Raw genomic sequence first — 26,393 nt, 5'->3', positions numbered from 1 at the left:
TACTGCAATGTTGTAATTTTGGGAAAAAGACACTACCAAGTAAAAGGATTTTAACGTTGGGCAAGGGCTTTAAACTTAAAACAGAAAACTCACACAACTTCATTAATTTCTTTGCTCAATTACATCACACTTATATAGGAAATAACACAAACTAATTCCTAACCACTCATAACTAATTCTGTTCAACCACTCATAACTAACTATTTCTGCATTATTCTCACATCCTCCCTTAATGGAGAAATGGATTTTCTACAATACCTAACTGACTTCTAAAAACTTCAAATTTGATTTTACCAAGGGGCTTAGTAAATATATCAGCCACATTATCCTTGGTGTTACAAAATATCAATCCAATTTCATTTGACTCAATTTTCTCACGTACAAAGTGGTACTGTAACTCAACGTGTTTTGTTCTAGCATGGTAAACTGGATTATGTGCTAATTTGATAGCACTCTGATTATCACAATTGATACATGTTGCACCACTTTGCGCTTCTTCAAGATCCGCAAGAATTCTCCGCAACCAAAACTCACACAACTTCATTAATTTCTTTGCTCAATTACATCACACTTATATAGGAAATAACACAAAATAATTCCTAACCACTCGTAACTAATTCTGTTCAACCACCTACAACTAATTCAGTTCAACCACTCATAACTAACTATTTCTACATTATTCTCACATTTAATGCTGGGCTATTCACAGCATGGGTATTCGATAATGTTCGGGCTAAGGATTTAATGTTGGGTAAAGGCTTCAATGTTGGATTATCTTTAGTATTGGTATATGCCATTTGAATGGCCAGGTCAAACGCGAGAGGAAATCACGACTCATAATGGAAGCAAAGAAGACCAAGATCAAGACCAGTAACAATTAAGAGCCATTAAGAGCCATCCAGGAAAGAAGAAAGAACTAAGAGCCACTAAGAGCCATCCAGGAAAGAAGAAAGAACAGTACCAGTGATAAAGCATTAAAGAATCTGCCCCAAAGAAAAAGCCACTAAGAGCCATCCAGGAAAGAAAAAAGAACAGTGCCAGTGATAAAGCATTAAAGAATCTGCCCCAAAGAAAAAGCTACAGGCGAGGGCAAAGTTTTAGGCTGAAAGATGGCCAACCGAGCCTTTTGGTTATTGGAGTAATTTTGCAGCTCAAAACATAAATTCATATTCTCCAACCAAGCCTCTGGCCCGTTAGGTTTTCGGGTTTCTCAACAAGGGCTATATTTATCTCCTTCAAATAAAATTTCGTACTAAACTCTTGGCTTTTATAAATAACCGGTGAGTAACGATGGAATGTGGTAATAGTATTGATTATACTAGCTTGTACCTGATGACTCACTACTTGTATTACTCTTATTATTAGCAATGGTAATACATAATGTTTATACATAGGATATAAAAGTTGTAGCTTGCTCACTGTGTTTGGGATTATTGGGTGAGCCGGATGCGGATATAGATGTGAGGACTGCAAAGATGCTCTTGTTATTACTTACTTTTTAGTAGCATTTGTTACTTACAAAAGTTTACAACTTTTCTTCTGAGCAACGCTTACAAAATCTTACATCTTTTTTCCTGAACAATGTTTCATATAGTCGAGTCTTGGCTGCTACTGTACTGACGCTGGAGAAGGATGACTACTTTATCTATAGTCGAGTCTTAGCTGCTACTGTACTGAGGCTTGAGAAGGATGACTACTTTATCTATGGTGCTGGATTGCATAAAGCCATATGAAAGCTATGAATTCCCTCTCTTCTGAGCAAGACCGACAAAATATTACACCCTTTCTTCTGAACAATGTTCTGTTTAGTCGAGTACTTGTTGCCACTGGACTAAGGCTTGCTGCTACTGGACTGAGGCTTCAGAAGGATGACTACCTTATCTATGGACGCTTGTCTGCATAGGCCCTATGAAAGCTATGAGTTCTATGAATTCTCAGTGAGAAAGGGTAGCTAGTTTTTCTGGTAAGACTAATTTCATGTCTTGTCTGTGAAGATTAATTTCATGTTATGTTTGGTGGCAGGTGGCCAAAAATTGAGAGGTAGTGGTAGCTAGGACCTGAAAGGAGGCAACTAGATAGTTGGCGGAGAGGTGAGAGGTGGAAGCTAGATAGTTGGGGAAGAGGAGATGGAAACTTTGCATAAAATGCAAACGCCTTGATATAATTTTTATATTACATAAAATAAAATAAGTTGGTACCATATTTTCTGCACTTAGGATAAATTATAACTTGGCACAACATTTTTAAATTGGATAAGCAAACCCTGTAATAAGAGGCCCTTGTTTGAATAGCCCATATGAAAGCTATGAATTCTCAGTGAGAAAGGGGAGCCAATTGGTCTCGTAAGACTAATTTCATGTATTTCATGTTTTGTCTATAAAAACTAATTTCATGTTATGTTTGGTGGCAGTGGCCACAAATTGAAAGACAGTGGTAGCTAGCAAAGTTGGTAGCTAGATAGTTGGCCGAGAAGTAGAGAAGAAATAAGAAACTTTACCTAAAATGCAAACACCTTAATATATTTTTTATATTACATAAAATAAAATTGGTACCATATTTTCTGCACCTTGGATAAATTATAACTTGCGACAACATTTTTACGTTGGGATAAGCGAAGCGGGTGTAATAAGAAGTCATTTTTCTCCCACCAAAAACTTCAGTTAAAATTTCAAAGAATGAAAATTGTCATTCTAAAACTTTGGTTATCATGGTCATAACGGAAAAAAAAAAAAAAAAAATTAGTCAACCAATGAATTAATAGGTTTCAACAACGATCTACCAATGGCTATAGTCATGCTCAAGGTCTAATAAGTTGGTTGCATAAGTAATTTATATAATGATTAAATATAAAAATCATAATGTGGTTTTGAAAATAAATACTTCAAATATATTTTAGGAGTATTATGAGATTATGATATTTTGGTACGTGTTCATAATGAAAGTTTACTTAAATAAATAAGTTGGTATAAATAATTATATAATAATTAATTGTGAAATGAGTATAAAATAATAATCATATGGTTTTGAAAATAAATATTTATAATATATTTTATAAAGGTGTAATTTTAAGTGTGCTTTTTTAAAGTTTTTATCAGATTTTTATTTGGAATATGGTGAAAAAAATTATGGCCAAATCTTGATTTGTGTTGTTTAAATTGATTTTTTGAGTTTGTATATGGATTCAACACTCTAAAACACCCTTAAGGCACTTCAATTGTGAAGAGTTCACTTGTCAAACTTGTAATTTCAATGCATCCGGGCTCGATTTTGGACAAATTAAATCAGAAAATAAACCAAAAAGCATTCCAAAAAAACATACTTAAAGATTACTCATTTTATTAATATTATAAGATTATGATTCTTAGATAAAAAGCTTATATATTTATACTAAGAATAGAAAATTATATTTTTATAGTGAGAAATATATTTTTACATTAAGAATTTTTTATTTACATTATTATTATTGCATATTGCATATAAAGTTGGAGATAATAGGAAAACATATTCATAATTTTTTAGACCAACAAAAAAAATTATAAATACATTTTCATAATTTTTTTAGAAAAAATATTATAAATTTATTTAAAGTATAGATAATGAAAATAGGTCATTAATGAATTAATAGATTTATTTATATCGCATATAAAGTTAGAGATAATAGGAAAACATATTCATAATTTTTTATACCAACAAAAAAAAATTATAAATACATTTTCATAATTTTTTTAGAAAAAATATTATAAATTTATTTAAAGTATGGCTAATGAAAATAGGCCATTAACGAATTAATAGATTTATTTATATTGAAATATTTTAGCGATTCTATGTAAAAGGCAATACCTTGTAAAGGGGTCTAACTTTTCTACACTCAACCACCTATGTTTGATCTCATGTAATTCTAAATCTAAGGATAACCCTTTTATAACTTGATGGATTATGAGAGTATCTATTAATATGAGATGTAGGACTATCATATCTATGCATGAAGATTTTTAATATTTATTATTTTTTTAAATAATAAATTTAGTAAATAAGATGATTATTAATATTTATTGATATAGCTTTTTTTGTGGTTCCACTATTTCTAACCTGTTTGCAAAAACCCAAGCTTTGCTTTACTGGCTTTCTTTAAGGATACACCCCCTCCTCCCCCTCACTCCCCTCATTCCTCCCCCTCATAGATGGATGAGGTTGTTGCATTCCATGTTTTGGTTTCCTGCTTGTCGAAGCGTCAACGAACCTCTATACAACAATTTAAGTTTATGAAGAGAAACGATGAGGTTAAGGATATAGTGTTACCGCTGAGAGATCGAAGGAATTTTCTCGCCTATTCAAAAAGACCATTAATCGGTAATTTTACTGGTATGTGGCCCTCCCCAAAGTCCATGGAAGCATGGATTGATAAGCAATGACGACAGATGACGATGGGCAATATCGCCCTATATGCAGTAGGGAACAATTTTTTTTCATTTTTATTTAAATAAAAAGAAGACAAAGATGTAGTATTAAGAAATGGTTCGTACTTTTTTGGGTTCTCATGGTATGTATTTGAATAAGTGGACTCTTGATTTTAACCTTGATGAATATATCCTAACGAAAATTCCGGTGTAGGTCAAATTGCCTCGACTGCCCCTGTCCTGCTAGAGTGATGACTGTCTTCGAGTAATCAGAAATAAAATTGGGAAATATATAGATAAAGCAAAACCAAAGGGAGTCAATTTGCATGTGCAAAAATTTGAGTGGAAGTGGATTTGGAAAAACGGTTGTCGGCAGAAGTAAATCTAACCCTAGGCGATTAGAAGCATCGACAAATTCTTGATTATGGGCAGATCCCTTTCAAATGTCGATTTTGGCATGAATACAGTCATTTTTCCCAAAAAATTGGGTCCAAATCAGAATGCGACATATGAGGGCCAATGGCAGAAAATGAAAATTAAAAGGGAGGGTTGTTGCTCAAAAAACCCAAGCCGCCCAAGCTAACAATGAAGCATCTACCTCACACAACCTCTTCAATGTTCTAAGCAATCATGACGAAGAAAGGGTGGACGATTCTAATTCAACAAGGAATAATACAGCACAGAAAATTCTGAAGGTGTCAGTTATCATTCCGAGTCTTAACGGAGACATGTATATAATCGAAATAACAATGAAGTGTACAGAGGATGTGAAGATGGCCAAACAAACAGACAGAATGGCCATACTGAACCCAAACCCCCTGTTCGCATTCATGTTATGATGCCCCCACCACCCAGTGATATATCATTCAGTCAGTCAGTGTTGAGACTTCGCCAGTGATCCTTGTGCTGATGCCAGTATGCTATCGGATGCTTAGTTTTAATTTATATCACGTCCCGATTAAAGTTCTAATCTTTCCCCATACAATCCAATCTCGCGTACCCATGCGATCTAATCTATCATCTCCCATGTTATCTAACTTCGATCCTTGAAATAACTTCAGAAAGAACTCGGGCTACTCTATTTGATTTATTATGCATTACCTGCGATGCACCCGTTTAGGGAGTTGCTGAGCTGATTGTCATATAATGAAATATATAATGGAAGCTTTGAGATATTCTCAGATAATGGTTGAACAAATCTGATAAAATAAACAGACAGAATGGCCATAGTCAGTGGCATAGGAGAGAGCAATCTGTTGACCTTGAAAAAGGGGAGAGCGAAAGAGTAAGGCAAATTGTACAAAGATGGATGACCGAAAGCAGGATGATGGGTCATACACCCAATAATAATGACCACAGAGCACTGTGTCATGGTGGAATTGAACACGAGCGAGTGAGAGAGCTATCTTAGGAATGGACACGCATGACAGGGCAACAACGGGATGCCTCAGGCAATACGCTGCAACATTTTCAGATTGGCGTTTGTGGAGTTAAAATGATCAATCCTCAAATATTAGTCGCTAAACTTCGTTCATTTATTAAGGACATTTCCTTAGACCTTGCCATCTACGTTCATCCTCAGGGATCTTCTTTCCTTTTTCTAGGCATTATAGTCAGAACGTTTTCCGTAGGTGCTTTGGGTCTCTTCCCTATAACCTTTTACGAGAAGCTAAGCCCACAATCCTTTCCCCCTTTTTCCAGATGCTAAAATGATCAATCCTCAAATATTAGTCGCTAAACTTCGTTCATTTATTAAGGACATTTCTTTAGACCTTTCCATCTCCGTTCATCCTCAGGGATCTTCTTTCCTTTTTCTAGGCATTATAGTCAGAACGTTTTCCATAGATGCTTTGGGTCTCTTCCATGTAACCTTTTACGAAAAGCTAAGCCCACAAGCCTTTCCCCCTTTTCCCCAGATGCCAGAACCTTATTATTGCCAAGAGTTTTGAACCCTTGAGCCTTGAGCTCTTTGCCAGAAGCCTTTTACCTTTCACCTTAAACTTTAGGCAAACCTTTGCTCCTTATAACACCTTGAAACTTTAGCCTTCATAGCCCATGAGCCCAGCCCAACTATGACTTGCAACTGGATGTATGTCTATTACAACTGGCTATGGTCTACTGGTGTTACTGGTGCTAGTTAAGGAACTGCTACTATTGGTGTTTAGTAAACTGCATGGTTTTAGTAAACAACTCAATCGACCGCTTAACTGACTGGATCTGCTTAAGCTCTCTATTTGGCTTTCGATCTGGATCTTGACAAGTCAACTGGTTCTAGTTATCCAACTGGTGATTAAGCTACCTCTGTATTTGTTGCCCGATATGGAACTGGTGCACCACCATCGAATTCCACTATACCCCAAAATCCTTCTAAAACCACCCGTCGTTTTCATGATCAAGACAGTAAGCCATAGATCTAGACCATGCCCCATATGCCTACCCGAGCTACTTCTGCTATTCTCACATTCAGGTAACTGGCGATAACCATCCAAGCGGTAACTAAGGATAGCATAGAGCCCCAACACCCACTCAATAATGCAGAGTAAAAATGCTGAGGTGATATGGGGTTTAACGGTAAGTTTTGCTGGGTGAAACCCACGAGATGAGGGTTCAAATCTCATTGAGTATATATATGACCTTTGTGTCTTGGCTAGAAGATTAGGCGACCCCATAGCAGACCAGTCGGATATTGTGCATAAGTTTCATGCTATTGTGCAGCTTGCAGGCGGTTGCACATTTCTTGCTATTGTGCTGCTTGCAGAGGGTTGCACCTAGTCTAAGTTTATAGTGGCAGCCAGTTAGGTTGCACATTTCCTGCTATTGTGCTGCTTGCAGAGGGTTGCACCTAGTCTAAGTTTATAGTGGCAGCCAGTGAGATTTGATCCTGGGTCTGTTCAGGATAACTCTCATCAGTTACCGATTATTCTAGATCTAAAAAAAATAATAATAATAAATAAAATGCTGAGGTGAATAACATTTTTTCGTTTGCACGTAGTGTAAGTTTATAGTGGCAGCCAGTTAGATTTGATCATAAGTCTGATTTCCTGCTATTGTGCTGCTTGCAGAGGGTTGCACCTAGTCTAAGTTTATAGTGGCAGCCAGTTAGATTTGATCCTGGGTCTGTTCAGGATAACTCTCATCAGTTACCGATTATTCTAGATCTAAAAAAAAAAAAAAAAAAAAAAAATGCTGAGGTGAATAACATTTTTTCGTTTGCACGTAGTCTAAGTTTATAGTGGCAGCCAGTTAGATTTGATCCTAGGTCTGTTCAGGATAACTCATAAAATGCTGAGGTGAATAACATGTTTTCGTTTGAAGGTAGTCTAAGTTTATAGTGGCAGTGAGTTAGATTTGATCCTATGTCTGTTCAGGATAACTCTCACAAGTTACAGATTATCCTAGATTTAAAATAAATAAATAAATAAATAAATAAAATGCTGAGGTTACAGATTATCCTAGATTTAAAAAAATAAATAAATAAATAAATAAAACGATGAGGTGAATAACATACTTTTCGTATTTTCAAAGTAAAATTTCATTCAAGATTAAAGATGAAGAACGAGCAAACTATTAAATATATTAATAAAAATATTAAATACATTAACAAGGCATATGCGCAAAAAAGTTTTAAGAAATATAATTTAAAAAATAGCCGGTACCGTGGACCATGTGCATGCATTACATAGGCTCTTGAATAATTATTTTCGATATTCTCCAAGAGAGCCAAGAGCCACGAGCCATCTATACTGATCTCGCCTGTAACAAATGCATCCAAACAAATGCCTGTAAGAAATGCATCCAAACTTGTAACAAATGCATCCAAACTTCATAAGAGATGCCTCTAAACAAATTTCGTCGCCTGTAAGAAATGATGAGATATAGCGTCGTCGCTGCTAACAAATGTGTCCGAACTCACACGAAAAAAGGACAAGATATAGCGCTGTAGGCCACCCTTAGCCAGAGCCTTTCGCTTTGGAATAAATAGTTGCATATATCCGAAGAGCGCTATTATGTATTCTCCAACCAAGCCTCTGGCCCGTTAGGTTTTCGGGTTTCTCAACAAGGGCTATATTTATCTCCTTCAAATAAAATTTCGTACTAAACTCTTCGCCTTTATAACTCACCGGTGAGTAACGATAGAATGTGGTAATAGTATTGATTATACTAGCTTGTACATGATGACCCACTGCTTGTATTACTCTTATTAAGTAGATATAGCAATGGTAATACATAATGTTTATACATAGGATATAAAAGTTGGAGCTTGCTTACTGTGTTTGGGATTGTTTGGTAAGCTAGATGCGAGGACTGCAAAGATGCTCTTGTTATTACTTACGAAATTGTTCGGTAAGCCGGATGGGGATATAGATGCGAGGACTGCAAAGATGCTCTTGTTATTACTTACGAAAGCTTACACCCATACACCTTTTTTTTTATTAGCTTTTGTTACCTGCAAGTTTTTTTAGTAGCCTTTGTTACTTAAAAAAGTTCACAACTTTTCTTCTAAGCAACGCCTACAAAATCTTACATCTTTTTTCCTGGACAATGTTTCATTTAGTCGAGTCCTGGGTGCTACTGTACTGAGGCTTGAGAAGGATGACTACTTTATCTATGGTGCTTGATTGCATAAAGCCATATGAACGCGAGGAATTCCCTCTCTTCTGAGCAAGACCGACAAAATATTACACCCTTTTTTCTGAACAATGTTCTGTTTAGTCGAGTACTTGTGTACTTGTGGCCACTTGACTAAGGCTTGCTGCTACCGGACTGAGGCTTGAGAAGGACGACTACCTTATCTATGGCGCTTGTCTTCATAGGCCATATGAAAGCTATGAATTCTATGAATTCTTAGTGAGAAAGGGTAGCTAGTTTTTTTGGTAAGACTAATTTCATGTTTTGTTTGTAAAGACTAATTTCATGTTATGTTTGGTGGCAGTGGCCAAAAATTGAGAGGCAGTGGTAGCTAGGACCTAAAAGGAGGCAACTAGATAGTTGGCGGAGATAGTTGGCAGAGAGGAGAACTTGGCATAAAATGCAAACACTTTAATATAATTTTTATATTACATAAAATAAAATAAGTTGGTACCATATTTTCTGCACTTGGATAAATTATGACTTGCCACAACATTTTTAAATTGGGATAAGCAAACCCTGTAATAAGAGGCCCTTGTTTGCATAGGCCATATGAAAGCTATGGATTCTATGAATTCTCAGTGAGAAAGGGTAACCAGTTGTTCTCGTAAGTATAATTTCATGTATTTCATGTTTTGTTTGTGAAGACTAATTTCATGTTATGTTTGGTTGCAGTGGCCACAAATTGAGACGCAGTGGTAGCCAGCACCTTAGAGGTGGCAGCTAGATAGTTGGCCGAGAGGTGAGAAGTGACAACCAAATAGTCCGCAGAAAAGAGATGTGAAACTTTAGATAAAATGCAAACATATATATATCTAGGACAATTGGTAACTAGTGAGAGTTATCCTGAACATATCCAGGATCAAATCTCACTGGCTGCCACTATAAATGTAGGCTACGTGCAACCGCCTGCAAGCCGCACAATAGCAGGAAACTTATGCCTCAACAAGAGCCAAGACGTCCGCTATGGGATCGCCTACTCTTATAGCCAAGACACAACAGGTCATATATATACTCAATGAGATTTGAACCCTCATCTCGCGAGTTATACCCAGAAAACTTACCTATATTACATAAAATAAAATAAAATAAATTGATACCATATTTTCTACACTTTGGATAAATTATAACTCGCCACATTTACGTTGAGATAAACGAAGCGTGTAATAAGAATTCATTTTTCTCCCACCAAAAACTTCAGTTAAAATTTCAAAGAATGAAAATTGTCATTCTAAAACTTTGGTTATCATAACGCGAAAAAAAAAAAAAAAAAAAAATAAATAAATAAATAAATAAATAAATAAATAATAAAAAATAAAAAATTAGTCAACCAAAGTAATTTATAGGTTTCAACAACGATCTACCCATGACTATAGTCATGCTCAAGGACTAATAAGTTAGTTGCATAAGTAATTATATAATGATTAAATATAAAAATTCATAATATGGTTTTGAAAATAAATACTTAAAATATATTTTAGGAGTATTATGAGATTATGATATTTTGGTACGTGTTCATAATGAAAGTTTACTTGAATAAGTTTGATGGTATAAATAATTATATAATAATTAATTTGAAATGAGTATAAAATAATAATCATAGGGTTTTGAAAATAAATATTTATAATATATTTTATAAAAGTGTAGTTTTTAAATGTGTTTTTTTAAAGTTTTTATTAGATTTTTAATTGGAATATGGTGAAAAAATTTGTGGCCAAATCTTGATTTATATTGTTTAAATTGATTTTTTGAGTTTATATATGGATTCAACACCCTAAAACACCCCTATGGCACTTCGATTGTGAAGAGTTCACTTGTTAAACTTGTGATTTCAATGAATCCCGGCTCGATTTTAGACAAATTAAATCAGAAAATAAACCAAAAAACATTCCAAAAAACATACTTAAAGATTACTCAATTTATTAATATTATAAGATTATGATTCTTAGATAAAAAGATTATATATTTAAATAGAAAATTATATTTTTATAGTGAGAAATATATTTTTACATTAAGAATTTTTTATTTGCATTATTATTATGGCATATAAAGTTGGAGGTAATAGAAAAACATATTAATAGTTTTTTAAGAAAAAAAATTATAAATACATTTTCATAATTAAAAAAAAAAAAAAATAGTATAAATCTATTTAAATGAAAATAGGCCATTAACGAATTAATAGATTTATTTATATTGAAATATTTTAGCAATTCTATGTAAAATACAAGAACTTGTAAAGGGGTCTAACTTTTCTACACTCAACCACATACATTTAGTCTCATGAAATTCTAAATCTAAGGATAACCTTTTTATAACTTGGTGGATTATGAGAGTATTTATTAATATGAGATGTAGGACTATCATATCTATGCATGAAGATTTTTAATATTTATTATTTTTTTGAATAATAAATTTAGTAAATAAGATTATGATTAATATTTATTGATATAGCTTTTTTGTGGTAACACTATTTCTGACCTGTCTGCAAAAACCCTAGCTTTGCTTCAATGGCTTCCTTTAAGGATACACCCCTTCCTCCCCCTCACTCCCCTCATTCCTCCCCCTCATAGATGGATGAGGTTGTTGCATTCCATGCTTTGGTTTCCTCCTTGTCGAAGCGTCAATGAACCTCTGCACAACAATTTAAGTTTATGAAGAGAAACGATGAGGTTAAGGATATAGTGTTACTGCTAAGAGATTGAAGGACTTTTCTCGCCTATTCAAAAAGAGCATTAATCAGTAAGTTTACTGGTATGTGGCCCTCCCCAAAGTCCACGGAAGCATGGATTGATAAGCAATGACGACATATGACAATGGGCAATATCACCCTATATGTAGTAGGCAACAATTTTTTTTGCATTTTTATTTGAATAAAAAGAAGACAAAGATGTAGTATTAAGAAATGGTTCATACTTTTTTGGGGTCTCATGGTATGTATTTGAATAAGTGGACACTTGATTTTAACTTTGATGAATATATCCTAACGACAATTCCGGTGTAGGTCAAATTTCCTCGACTCCCCCTGTCCTGCTAGAGTGATGACTGTCTTCGAGTAATCAGAAATAAAATTGGGAAATATATAGATAAAGCATAACCAAAGGGAACTCAATTTGCATGCGCAAAAATTTGAGTGGAAGTGGATTTAGAAAAACGGTTGTCGGCAGAAGTAAATCTAACCCTAAGCGATTAGAAGCATCGACAAATTCTTGATTATGGGAAGATCCCTTTCAAACATCGATTTTGTCATGAATACAGTCATTTTTCCCAAAAAATTGGGCCCAGATCAGAATGTGACATATGAAGGGCAATGGCAGACAACGAAAATTAAAAGGGAGGGTTGTTGCTCAAAAAACCCAAGCCGCCCAAGGTAACAATGAAGCATCTACCTCACACAATCTCTTCAATGTTTTGAGCAATCATGACAAAGAAAGGGTGGACGATTCTAATGCAACAAGGAACAATATAGCACAACAAGACGAGGAGGAACTTGAGCAAGTGGAAGAAGTTGAAATTAATGAAGAGGACCCTCCTTAAGCTCATAAATCCTCAAGGTTGGATGTGCTAAAAGAGGTGGGTTGGGAGCCTTTCCTTTGAAAGCTCCAAGCGCTAGTGTGGCTGAGGAAATTCTGGGAGTCATCACCCGCCATATGGCACAAAACCTAGGTTGGGTTGATGAGAGCACTAGTCATGAAACGAAGAGTGCTAGGAAGAAGTTTGATCGGCCATTGAAAAAGATAGTTCGAGAGAAAGAAGCAAAAAAAAAAGAGTTAGGAAATCAATCGGTAATAATAGAATTGTTCATAGGAAAAGATACTAAAGGGCATGAAGGCAACGAAGGAAGGGAATTTAGTCAAAATCTCGTTCCCAAATGAAAGTCTTATCTTGGAACATAAGGGGTTTAGGTAAACCTGTCAAAACCATAATTGTAAAAGACTTAGTAAAGCAAGAAGCACCTTGGATTATTTTGTTGGGTGTGGAGCCAAATTATCTTCCCAATTGTTCAAAGGTTTTTGTTTCAGTCACATTGGATCCTTGTTCCTAACGGAGTGGCAATGCCGCCCATTTAATTTCCATCGTGGGGGTCGATTCGGGGGTAATGTCCCCAAAGCTAAAAATAGATGAAAAAATGTCATGTAAAATATTATAATTTTGTAGTCAATCTTGGTCTCGTAATTTTGATATATCATGTTGCATTTCTTCCTCTTCTTCATGAGTCATGCTAGAGCTTTCAGGTTTCTTACTATGTGTTTCCATTTTCTTTCTTCGGGGCATCAATTACAGACAATAATGCTTCATTATGCCCTTTGAATTCCTTCAAACTAAATTTTCAAACCAAGCTTATGCAAAAGTTTAAAAAAAACTATACACCTTTCTTTTCACTTTGTAGGAGCTCGATATTGAATCTGATGTATCTCTGTAATTTTGGATCTCCCAGGTCTGAAATTTCTTCCTGCAGTAACCCTCTGAGTAATCTTTCTAACCCCACAAGTATGATCAAGATTGGATTCTCCAATGAAGAGTTATGTCAAATCTCCCACGATGACATGAGTATAGACTGGTTCAGTAGAGCGAACTTGTATGATGTGCCACGAGTCATTGTTTCAACCTTAAGTGCTAAAACTGATACCCACAAAAGCTACAGTCTGTCCTCTTTCTGTAAATTCTTACGCAAATTCAATCTAATGCTCAGAGCAAAAGTTATAACAATTTTCCCAAGGTGACCTATTTGGAATGTAATTTGGGGATCTGCAAAAACCCTAACTTCCTTAGATTATATCTCCGAAAATATAGCGAGACAAGATCTGAAATTTGGAGCTGAGGTTCAAACCGATTTCTTCTCCAATGGGTATTTTTTTTAGCTTCTAAAACTTCGTAGTGAAAGAGTTATAGTGAAAATTCCACGATGACATGTTTTATATGAAATTTTGGAGCTTGCAAAAACCCTATCTTCCTCAGATCATATCTCCGAAAATATAGCGAGGCAAAATCTGAAATTCAGACACGAGGTTCAGTGAGATTTAATATGAAATGGATTTGTTGTTTAGCTTCTGAAACGTTGTAGAAAAAACTTTATAACGAAAATTTCATGATGACCTGTTGGATCAGCAAAACCCTAGAATCCAAAGCTCTGATACCAAATGTTATGAAACCAGCTCACAAAAAGATAGAAAAGATAGATCAACACCTTAGAATTCAGCCTCTTCGAGGGGGCAACCTTATTTACATTAGACAAATTAACAATTCTTTGATGATTCAAATGACAAAAGCTCCTTTCTACATATTGGAGTCTAAGGGGTCACAATATAACCAAGCTGACCTAACAATAATAATAAAAACACACAAAAATAACAATAGAGGGATTCTATGGGGCACAATAATAACAATATGGGGACAATAGGGGCACAACAATAACAATAAAGGATACAATGACAATCGTAATGGGGAAATCACTAGTAATATAGGGACCTAACATCCATGCAGAATCACATGTTATTAAATATTTCCCATCATTACCAAGGATGAAGGAAGTTTACCAAGAGGACATTGGAGCAAGTCAATCACCAAAGAAACTATATTATGTAGCTCCAAGAAGACCATGGAAGCCTATTGCACCTAATATCTAATTCACAATTTCAGGATTATGCACATCCATCTCAAAGTAATACGAACACACTCTTTCCTTGGAAACCTTGGCCATCTCAACCCCAAACCAATCTTGGCAAGGAACTTATAGGAGAAACTTACTTATGGGAGAAATCCAAAATATCCTCAATATTTTACTCAATATCCTCCATACCCAACTCCATGTTATCCCTACCATCCACCTTCACTACAACCACAACCTCAAGCACATCCATCTCAGATATCCACTCCCACTCAACTACCTGTACAACCATTTCCAAACCCACACAAGGAAGTAGCTCAGCCCACTTATAATGTTGAGGTATAGTACTTCTAATAAACTCCTCTTGATATAAATGGTATTCATCCTAGAATAGGAAGAGTATTGCAAAAAAGGGATTATATTGATTTCATTGAAGGACAAAATTCAAAAATAGAAGATTCACATGAGATTGAGAAAGTTCCATCATGTTTACCATCAGATCCTATATGTGTTCAAGAGAATAATCACCAAATAGTAGCATATTTGAATGGCATAGAAAAAGAAGACATGAAGAATGATCCAAATGAGCAAGTGACCTAAGGGAATCAAAGCTATATTGAGGTTTCATTCCATAAAATCAAGAAGATTGAGCATCACTGTCTTCTTCAATAATGCTTGATATCATCAATGTCAAAGGAGTTGGTCTCTAATATTAAGGTACATGTCAAAGCATATTTTTGGAGCCTACACATGAGTGTATCTGTCAACTTGATGTGCACATCGATCCATTGGAATTATTCCTATACTTGAAAGAGATTTTATTTTTTCAAGTAGAGTAGGATAAAAAAAAAATGGAAAAATAAAAAATAAGAGGAAAACAGTGAAATCTCAGGTGAAAACCTCTTTTGACGTGCCTGATATTGACTCTTTGACTGAAAACCTCCAAAAGTTGGTCAATGGGTTGGAGAAAAGAGAAAAAATAAAAAATAAAAGATCCTAGGTGAAAACCTCCTTTAAAGTGCCTAGGCAAACCTACTACTTGAAAACCTCATTGAGGAAACTAGTAGGCCTAAACAAAAAAAAAAAAAACAAAAAAAAAGAAAAGAAAATATGTATTTTCTCCATGTATCTCTCTCTCATTAATGCAAGTGCTCTCCAATCTTTGCAAGCAACAAGAAAAAGTTAGCACCAAAACAAAAAAACAAAAAAAAAGTTAATCAAAAACCTAGTCAAAGAAAGTCAAACTTGGGATTTTTCCTCCTTTTCTTAGAAGCTCCAACAGGACCAAGGCCATGTCAATCCATCACCATCATCCATTTCTATCATCCACCCATCAATCCCAAGCCTTTCCCATTCATTTTTCCTCGTTGTCCTAAAGTGTTACAGGAAGGTTTTGTTTTGCTACAGGACTGTCAAAAATACACAGAGCAGAAATTATTTTTACCATATTTCGAAAATAGTGCATTCATTAGCCGACTTTTTTCACGAGGAGATGCATAATAATGATGGTAACATGCTCAATAAATTTCAACAAATTCCAGTGCACAATTTTCGATAAACTGCCCATTGTTACCTACAGTTATGTTTAATTTTTCTCAAGATTCGTGTATTCGTTATCCAAGATTTTTTATGGAGAGATGCATAAGAATGATGGTAACATGCTCAAAAAAATTTCAAGTCAATCCAATTTACCATTTGAGAGATATGGATAAAACAATTCTGCTACATGAGTGTTCCATAATTACTAGAGGAGTGACTGGAATTGCTACAGGATTGTGATCGACATAGAAAAAGGGTCCAATAGTTTCTTTTTCCATCTAGGAATAAGATTATGGATCCAAAATAACCCTATCATCCATCCATAACACCACTTGGCACTTTTCCCACCTTCATTCCCATTTTTTTCCATCAAAATCATTGTCTTTCATCCATTTTTCCACCTTTCTTCATCACCACAGAACTCCCTAACACTCATCAACAACTTCCTTATGAATTATCAATATTTTATCAAGCAACACTTGGAGAAAAATTTGGTCCTAGAAGGGCTTGTGTGACTGCTACAAGAATACACACAATCCTGTAACATCTTGCACATACCCTATAGGACCGCATTCAATGCACCAGATCAAGAAATCTATGCATCATGAAGCATTAGAGGGCTCCAACACCAATTTTGGATAGCTACAGAGTCCTCTGTAGATTTGATACAAGATATTTTTTCATCTCCAACAACAACACTTGATCCACCATCAACAAAACCTGTGTTAACAAGCCTCTATCAGTTAAGTACATGTCAAAAAAAATATTTCTAGAACAAAGCCAATGCACAAAGCAGCAAGCATGGTAAGGTAACACCTAAAGGAGGCAGCAAATAAAATATTATTCCTGACACGACATGCAAAGGAAATGATCTCTCAAAAGACGCTCAAGAACAACTTCATCCATGTCCAAAAATGTCATGCAAGCACCACAAGTTCAACACATAAGCTTCAAAACCACCAAAGGCAGCTTCAATAGTCATATCAATAGCCTCAATATCACTTGCAAAAACACACCTAGGGTAAGTCTCAGGTATGAAATCCTTAAAACTTTCCTACGAACTTATTTTAGCTTGAAAAACATTGCAAGTGTATGAAGGAATTTTTTTTTTATAGCCAAACTTAGTAGCAGAGAAGCCTTAGCCTTATCTAGCAGTTAGCTTCACTTTTCCACCAAAACATCCGCATGTGTGGGAGAGGAACAAGACAAAAGTGAAGAGGACTTGAGAAAGTGGGTTGTAATCATTTAGTCATGATGGAGGACAAGGAGTGTGAAGGGGTAAGTGAGGGCCAACTCAGTTAACAAAAAACACTCTGAGTTTATTTTGCATGTAATGAAAAAAAGAGTAAATTGAAAAGAAAAAAAAAAGAATATATGTATATATATATATAAACAAAAGGTGGACCCACCACCTCTTGGCATGCAAAGATTAGTCGCTACAAGATTCAGGTTTTGTGCTACAGGAAGAAAAAGAACAGTTACAGGAGCAACAAGGATTGTGACAGGTGCAATGGGGACTGTTACAGGAGCAATAGGAAATGATACAGGAAGGGGCATCTGTATCGAAAGGGAGAGAAGAAGACCTCCAAGAACTCCAGGAGCCTGATCCACAACCTGACCTTGGATCCTACTACAAATTCATTGAGGATGGGAGAATTATACCCACCAAATTTTCAATACCACTCTTCTTTGAGTTGGAAAGGGAAAGAGGAAGAACTCATAGATGGATGCAAATTACAAATCCAAGAAGGTAGAAGATGTGGGCCTCATGGAGGAAAAAGTGCAACAAATGGGTAAGGAATTGGCTAACTTGAGGCTAAAGGAATCAATCATGAAGGAGCAACTACAGTTAGAAAACAAGAGGCTTAGAGAGAATACAGGAAAAGGAGGCACAACTTTCCACCATGGAAAGTGTGTCCATGAACGTCATCTAATGGAGGCATCCATCCAAATCATCTACCATTTTCCCAAAGAACAATGAGCTAAGGAAGAGAATTACATGAAGAACAACAGGGAAAGAAGATGGATAGGTTGCTCAGAGAATGAGCAAAACTTTCAGTAGGGGGTATGATGGGCCTCTAAATTAGACACAAATTAAGGCCCATCTGACATTTTCTAGGCAAATAAAGACTATATAAATATCTCCTTCTATATTTAATATATTTTTTTAGCTTTAATATGTTTTTAGGAAGGTTTAAAGATAATTTCATATTATATGCCTAATATTATTTATTTTTGCAAAATATTGAGAGAATATGGAGTAAATTCTGAATGAGATAATATAGGGACTTTCTCCCTACTATAGGATGGACCAAGATTAGGTAATAAATGAACTGAATATCATGAAATTACTGACAAATTCTATAGCTCCACTGATCGATAAATTCTAGGAATGTGTTCCCTGAGATTTAATGAAGATTCATAGTGTTGGGAGACATATCCACTTTTTGAGGGATTATGGAGGGGAAAGTTGTTCCCTTTCAAGGAGAATTCTTCCTCATCACTTTGTATAAGTACCAATTCGAATTTTCTTCTAGAGGTAGGTATTTCTTAGTCTTCTTGTGGATAAAACTTGTTATTTAACATCTCCACTTTCATTTCTAGTAGGGATGTAATTGGATTGATTCAAATAATGAACTTTGGTACCATTTTTAGCTTCTAAAGCTTGGTTTCCTTCATAGAACTCTCATTATCCTTGGGCTTGGTCATCCCGGGAGCCTTAAAGCCCTCTTGTATAATTTCTTTATTTCCTTTGAATGTCTTTTTCACTTGCATCTCTTATTTCTGCATTTACAATTCATGCTTCTTTTGTTATAGGTCATATTGGTTAAATGATTGAAGTGAGTTGTTTTGCAAGTTATTTATAGATTCCTAAGAATGATTCATCCTTACAACAACTTTAAAAATTCATATTCATCATTGAGCTACTTGGATTGGTTTACTAGTTTAGAAATCTAGAATTTCTGGAAGTCCCTTGTAGCAAAATAGTAGTAATTTTTTGCTATTTTTTAAAACATGTTAATGAGATTCATTTGAGTTGATTCCACTTATATTTGGTCATAAAAACATTGAAGGTAATAAAAAAACTACCCCATAGCATTTGCACTTGATTAGGTTAGACATTTGATAGGTTAAATAGATCACTAGTTCTTGAATTTTAGGTTTTTAGAGTAGTAATTTTCTGCTATTTTTTAGCTTATGTTAACATGGGTATTTTGGAGTGATTCCAATTGGAATGGAGTCCTAGGATATCCTACTTAATAAATAAAAAATCCCAACTTATTTTCATTTGATTTACCGAGGAATTCGACAAGTTATCTCACTCATGTAGCAACCTTGTCACCCTTGTAGCAGTCTTGTAGCACTCCTATAACAGTTTTGTTTCACTCCTGTGGCAGTGTAAACTTGACCAGATCTGCTCAAAAATTTTGGGTTTTTTCTCTTAGGCTTGAATGATGACCCCCATGCTCTAAATCCATGATTTAGGAAGACCAAAATACCTCTTAAGCCTTGCCTCTTCTTCATCGCAGATCATTTCTTCAATTATGGTTAGTAGATAGATTCATGACTAAAGAGCATAATGATGATTTTCATGATTACTTCATGAAGTATCTTATGAACTTTGTTGACAAAATCTATCTTGAATGCATTGATTAAAGAATTATTTCATGATTAGTTTTGTTTCATACATCTTAAGCCAGGGTTTCCATTTCCAACATTGTTATTTCTATTACATAGACTAGGTTTTCTTTTGATGCAATAGTTACATTTTGCAAATAGAATAGCATTTACATTCATGCAAGTAGGTTAACCTTTACATTTATTCAAAGTAGAGTAACATTTCCATTCCTACAAATAGATAAGAATTTCCATTTCTGAAATTAGTTTAGGCTTGATTCCATGATATTCACTTCATTGCATGAGATCAACAAAAAAAAGACACATTGCATGTTGCATATATAGTGTCGACACTTCTTAAGTTTGTACGAACCCGAGGTTGATAATTTAAGTCAGTAGCCTAGGAGTTGCAACATTCTTGTTGAAATATTGGGGCTCATCACTTTGCTTGGCCAATTTTTTCCTATCTCTTTGAAGTTGTCCTCTGAGTTGTATTGACCCGACTGGTAAAAGCAACGATGTGATAACTGATACATTTTGTCTTCACAATTTGCCTTGCACAACATGGTAACATAATAAACGAGCAATTTCCTCAATACTCAAATAATTAAATAAGGAATTGTATAAATTATGTGGTCATTTAGCTATTTATCTGTGTACTTTCCATCAGTTATTTTACTCTGGGCATAACCAAATGTTGCAATGGAAAATTTCTATCAACAAATAAGCAACCATTGGAGTAGAAAGTTACTCTTTCTCATAGAATTTTCTCAATTTCTTTTCAAATATTTTTTATCTAATATTTATTCTATTGAAAATAAGAGTTTTTATATTTATTGATTAATTTTTAAGATGATCTTCCCAACGTTTCTATTCCTTCAATATATCTTTTCACCTTTAAAAACAATTAATAATTTTAAATAATATATTAATTTAATTTTTCAAATTTAAAACCAAATAAACACAATAACATTGTCATAACTCATTTACTACCCAAAAAAAACTTACCTCAATGACGGTAACATCATTGATTGTGCTGGGAGCCAATTTAAAGTTAACAGTTGCCTTATCTATATTAAGATATAGGAGCTTGTCGTAATTTATTTATTCAAAAATATATATTCTTGCATACATTTATACACTACAGTGGAGAACAAGTGCATAGTTTGACAATCCATTGTTTCACATTTTTGGATTCCATTTGTAGGTTATTTAATTTTACTTTTAATTATGTTATCATTTCTTTTCCTGTGTAGATATTGAATGTTACATTTGGAATGATGTATTTGGAATGATGTTTACAATAATATATAGGTAAGATTCGTTTGTAGGTTGTTGAGTTTTGTTGAGAGATTTTCTCAACAAATAATTTCTTGGTTTGGAAACTTTTGAATCTCAAAAACACTATTTAGATAGCTTGTAATTTAGCTTTGAATGAAATATACAAATATTATTTTCTGTGAAATTTGTGTCTTATGACTACTCTAATTTCTTACTTGTTATACCTTCAGGAGGGCCATGAGTGAGCGGTAAAAAATAAATGTTGTGGATTAGAATGTTGTAGATTAAATTGAGTGTAGGAGAGGGATTGTAGAGAATCAACGTGGGAGGAGGTGTGTCCATTATTTGGTGTAATATGGAGAGATGCTTCAAAAGCATTGAAGTTCGTTGGTCGAATTCTTGGAGAATTCAAGGGGGTTCAAATTCTTTGGTTAAAGGGTCCACTTACCTCATGTAGTTGCAGCAGCACAACACACTTAAATCGGTCACTGGAAAAGCATTGTAAAGAGCCTAAGCAACTTTCTCAAAACATTGTGCCTTCATTACTCGTCCCTAAGGTCTATACATTTTTTCCTTCATAAATGTATAGTTTTTCAATAGTCTTCTCCTGCGACGTGAGTGCTGCTCATTTAGCAATGGAGAATATGTTAAGTAGCAACTTGTTAGACACCATGGTTGATAGTCTTTTCCCGGCTATAGGAGTATCAGGATCATACCTACGATTTTGAAAAATTGCGTCACTACCAAATCCGAGAAGTAAAGTATTTCAGCCCCACTACGCTTCTATACACTGAGAAATGCTTGGATGTTGATGAATAATGGTAATCACCCACCACGGTGTGCAGCATAAATCGACCTCATTAAAGTAGTATGTTTTCGTTCTGCTGTAAAGTAGGCCAGTTCTGGGCTGAATTTCTATGAACAGTAGCGAAAGCTTATCTTCATGGTGGCAAATAGAAAGATGATGTCAGTCTATCTACAGAACTACAACGGATGATGTAATAGAAGCAGTTGTGGATTCTTATAGTGGCAAATAGAAAGATGATGTCAGTCTATCTACATAACTACAACGGATGATGTAATAGAAGCAGTTGTGGATTCTTATAGTGGGATCTAGCACTAATAACAAGGTTGTTTTTTTTTTTGGGCTAAGGCCAAGAACGGACAAATCATCCACGTGGACGAGGAGATTAGTCTCTCCTTGAAGCACAATAGATAGTTTAATAAAAAATGGTTATTGGTTTTGTTAACTGCTTTATTAATCTGTAAGTTGTATTTATGTATATTTTGGTCTGTAAAAATAGAGGCGCATAACAAAGGAAGAAACATAGTACAAATTAGTGGCTCTCATGTTGTTCGGTGTTGAGAGAACGTATCACTAGTTTGATTGTGTGAGTATGTTATATGTTGATGAGTTTTGTTGTGCTTTGGGCTTCGAGAGCATCGGTTACAAGTTATTTTATGAGATTCTTGTGTGGTATACAGGTTAAATTGTACGGTCAAATTTTGAACACATATAGTACCTAGATAGCTCTCCTAGATAATTATTAGACACAATGAGTTATGTTGTCTAATAGATGGGAGATTGTCCATAGGATGGTTCATTACTTGACTACTTTTTCTTATAGTTACAATGAGCTATGTAATTTGACAGAATAAAGTATGTCAACATTGTTGATTATGCAAGTTCATCAAAGATGATCAGCGACATTTATGTTTTAAATGGAGTTCAAGTGATAACTTGAAGATGAGGTGGTGAAGAAAGAGCAGTGTTTGCGTGATTCCATGGTGGAGACTGGCCAGATAGATGTGACTATATGTGATTTATGATTCTTGTAATAATCTTTGTAATGATGTAATGTAATCATTAAAGGGGAGACTTGGAATAATGCTTACAATAGTATCTAAGTAAGATTAGTTTGTTGATTGTTGAGAGATTTTCTCAACAAACAATTTCTTGGTTTGGAAATTGTTGGATCTCATAAGCACTATTTTTGTGGCTTGTAATTTAGCTTTGAGTGAGATATATGGATATTATTTTGTGTGAAATCTATGTCCTATGGCTACTCTAATTTCTTAATATTACAGCAATTTTGCTATTCATGAGGTACATTAATCAAGATGTCTTGATTGATGCGCAGTGTCGTTAATACCAAAATTGTTTCAATTTTAAATTTAAAGATATATAATTAATCAAATTTTATAAACTTGCATGACCTTTATTAACTTTATAAATTTTATAAAGTTCATCTTTGATGAACTTGCATGACCAACAATGTTGACATACTTTATTCTGTCAACTTGCCTTGACGATGAGCCACACTGGTTAGTTCGAAACGCGTCGACAAATGTCTGTCTCTCTTTATGTGATTTACGTTGAAATGCTACTTATAAATTTTATAGTAATTAAAAAAACCATTATTTCTGAAAACATTTTAAATGATTTTAAATTTAAATAAATAAATTATTATAAGCAAAAGTCAAAATACTTTGACTAGTAATCTATTTCTATAATTTCTATTGTGACACAGATTAATAAAGAAAAAGAATATATCTTTTCTTCATAAATTACTATAAAACATAATTTATAAAACTATCCAACGTTGAACATATGAGTTTATACAGAAATGTACAATCCACCCATCCACTCAGCATTATGAAACATAAAGTTAAACATATAATTTGCAGGTATGGAGGTCTTCAACCATCGTGTATGACCTTCGTTCTCATTTGCTAAGGACTCAAACTTCCAACCATAATTAAAAATAAATAATAATAATGGGATGAATCCTAAAATTTGAGCCTTTCCTTAGCGAGAGGCACTTCCTTGGCAAATATTTAAATACTTTTAATTTCGTTTTCGGTAAAAATAAATAACTTGATCTTTGACTTTATACTTGGAGAAGAATGCCTTGCATTATAAAAGAGATCCGAAATAAATGGGATTTTTTAATAAATATTCATATATTCTTTACCATTACATAAGATTCTTAGTTGTTTGGGTGGTGGTTTACTGAATCAAAGATATTATATAATAAATTAAATGTGAGAAAATGAAAATTTATTGTTATTATTTTAAAAAGAAAATATCGTTTATTTTTTAAATAAAAATAGTTTTTTAATTATTTAAATTAAAATAAAAGTAAAAGTAAAGAATTGATTTTTAAGATAATTTCAAATTATGTAATATAATTAATTAATAAATAAAATTGTAACATCATTTAACTATAATACATAACAAATATTCATATATTCTTTACCATTACATAAGATTCTTAGTTGTTTTGGTGGTGGTTTCCATAACCAAAGATATTATATAATAAATTAGATATGAGAAAATGAAAATTTATTGTTATTATTTTAAAAAGAAAATATAGTTTATTTTTTTAATAAAAATAGTTTTTTAATTATTTAAATTAAAATAAAAGTAAAAATAAAAAATTGATTTTTAAGATAATTTCAAATTATGTGATACAATTAATTAATAAATAAAATTGTAACATCATTTAACTATAATACATAATATATATATATAACATAGATTTACGACTTATTCTAGTTCTAAATTATATGCCAAGGTGGCGGACGAGGGTTTCAATGGCACATTTATTAATTAAGTGCTTTACTAAATGTTACACAGTTTGCCTTATTGTCTCTGCCATACATTAATGGGTCACATGGCTTCCCTCGAGGCGTTAGGCCCATCACCCTACTCCAGAGTAAAGACCCTGTGTACGTCCATCCACGCGGCTTGATTTTGGGTTACTCTACTGCATGTGTTTGTCCAACGGTGAAACCTGGTTGCGACAGTGTTTTTTGTTTTTATCCGTCGATCTCGCTAGGGCAATCCGACGATGAGAAGGGTTTAGGGCTTTTCCAACTACCCAACTCACCGCCTCTGGTCGGAAAGGAGGTCATTTGCTACCTGGAGGTTGAGGTCTCAGCTACTCTGCAACAACTTCTACTCCCGGGTTCTCAGTTGATTCTGCAACTCCTTTACCACGAGCGATGGTGTTGTCTGTCCATCATTCGCAGGGAGGTAACCAGAACCTTTACCCTCGCTCATTCAAGTTTTCCCTTACCATATGCGTTTGGAATTTGTTTTAATTTCTTGTTGAATATAAAGGTTTAACAGGTGGCTCTCATTGTCCAGAAATGGCACGAGGTTCCTCTAGTTCAACGAAGGGTAGCGAGTTCCAACGCCGGTTTCAAGAAGGTGAGAATACGTCATGCAGGTATCTCTGTTATAGTTTTCTATATTTCTTCTTTCTAAACCTAACCAAGCGATTTTTCCTGTGCAATGGAGGCGGACGGCCCACAGATGGAGCTCTCCAAATTCAGGTAAGGTTGTCATTCTCGGAATCATTGGTCTTTACCGTTTAAAAAGTGAGGCATTCTCCCTAAAGTCTATGAGAACGACTGTATATGGTCTTACAAGTAATATGTTGTAACCGTCAGGGTCTTTTCGTCGTCATGTCCGCGCCCCCTGAGGTCAGGCGAACTTATATTCTCCATGGCTATTCATAAGTTGGAAAATATTTACCACGGGCTCCCTAGGTTTAATTGTTTCACTTTGGTTGCATGTGGAAGATTTGCTTTGGCAGAAAGCTTTATTTTGAGCTTACCAAATTCTTGTTTTTATTTGGAACACTGTATAAATTTGTTAAATGTCGCTCCCGGTAAGTACCAGGGTTGATATGTCGATAGGTTTTTAAGCTTCTTGGCTCATATGACTGTTTGTTATTTTGCAAGACCATGTGTAACTTAAATCTTCCAATAATACTTATATCTCGAGGAACTAAGAACTCGAGGACTTTTCAAATTTTTCCCCTGTTTGGACACATTCAGGCCGCTGAGCTCTGATTTCTGTGGATTGTTGAGATTATGCTTGTCTATTCGGTTAGATACATAGTTACCAAATTCGAATTCGAATTCGAGTCGATACCGAAAAAATTCGATACTATAAAATTCAATATCGAAAAAATTCGACATTATATGTCTTACAAATACTTAATATTCTTTTTTTTAATATTGGATTTTTTTTTTACTTTTTTTAAGTCTTATCCATTGTAAACTGAATTTTGCTATTTTATAATTTTTTATAATATAGAGTTACTGTTTTTCTATTTTTTTTTATAAAAGTTGTCAATTTGGAAGCTTACCGTTTTATATCTTTTATAGTAATGAATTTTTCCATTTTATAATTTTTTGTAATATAAAAGTTACGGTTTTTCTATTTTTTTTTTTTAAATTGTGGATTTGGAAGCTTACCATTTTATATGTTTAATAATTTTTTATAATATTGATTTATCTTTTTTTTTTTA

The 26,393-nt window shown here is 34.2% G+C and overlaps 1 long non-coding RNA gene across 2 annotated transcripts; it reads left to right on the top strand.

The window, feature by feature from the left end:
* Positions 1-24,938: 24,938 nt before the first annotated feature.
* On the top strand, positions 24,939-25,851 carry LOC149184188 (uncharacterized). Of its 2 annotated transcripts, none has more exons than XR_016257759.1 (4): positions 24,939-25,108; positions 25,223-25,285; positions 25,376-25,410; positions 25,528-25,851. It is a non-coding gene; the product is annotated as an uncharacterized LOC149184188 (long non-coding RNA). The 2 variants fall into 2 exon arrangements; XR_016257758.1 differs by having other exon boundaries at positions 25,196-25,285.
* Positions 25,852-26,393: the final 542 nt, after the last annotated feature.

This window comes from Pinus tabuliformis, chromosome 3_2 (assembly GCF_031772625.1).
Source record: "Pinus tabuliformis cultivar Carrire ecotype Pingquan chromosome 3_2, CPIR1, whole genome shotgun sequence".
Lineage (NCBI taxonomy): Eukaryota > Viridiplantae > Streptophyta > Pinopsida > Pinales > Pinaceae > Pinus > Pinus tabuliformis.
This window is presented reverse-complemented; position numbering and strand designations above follow the sequence as displayed.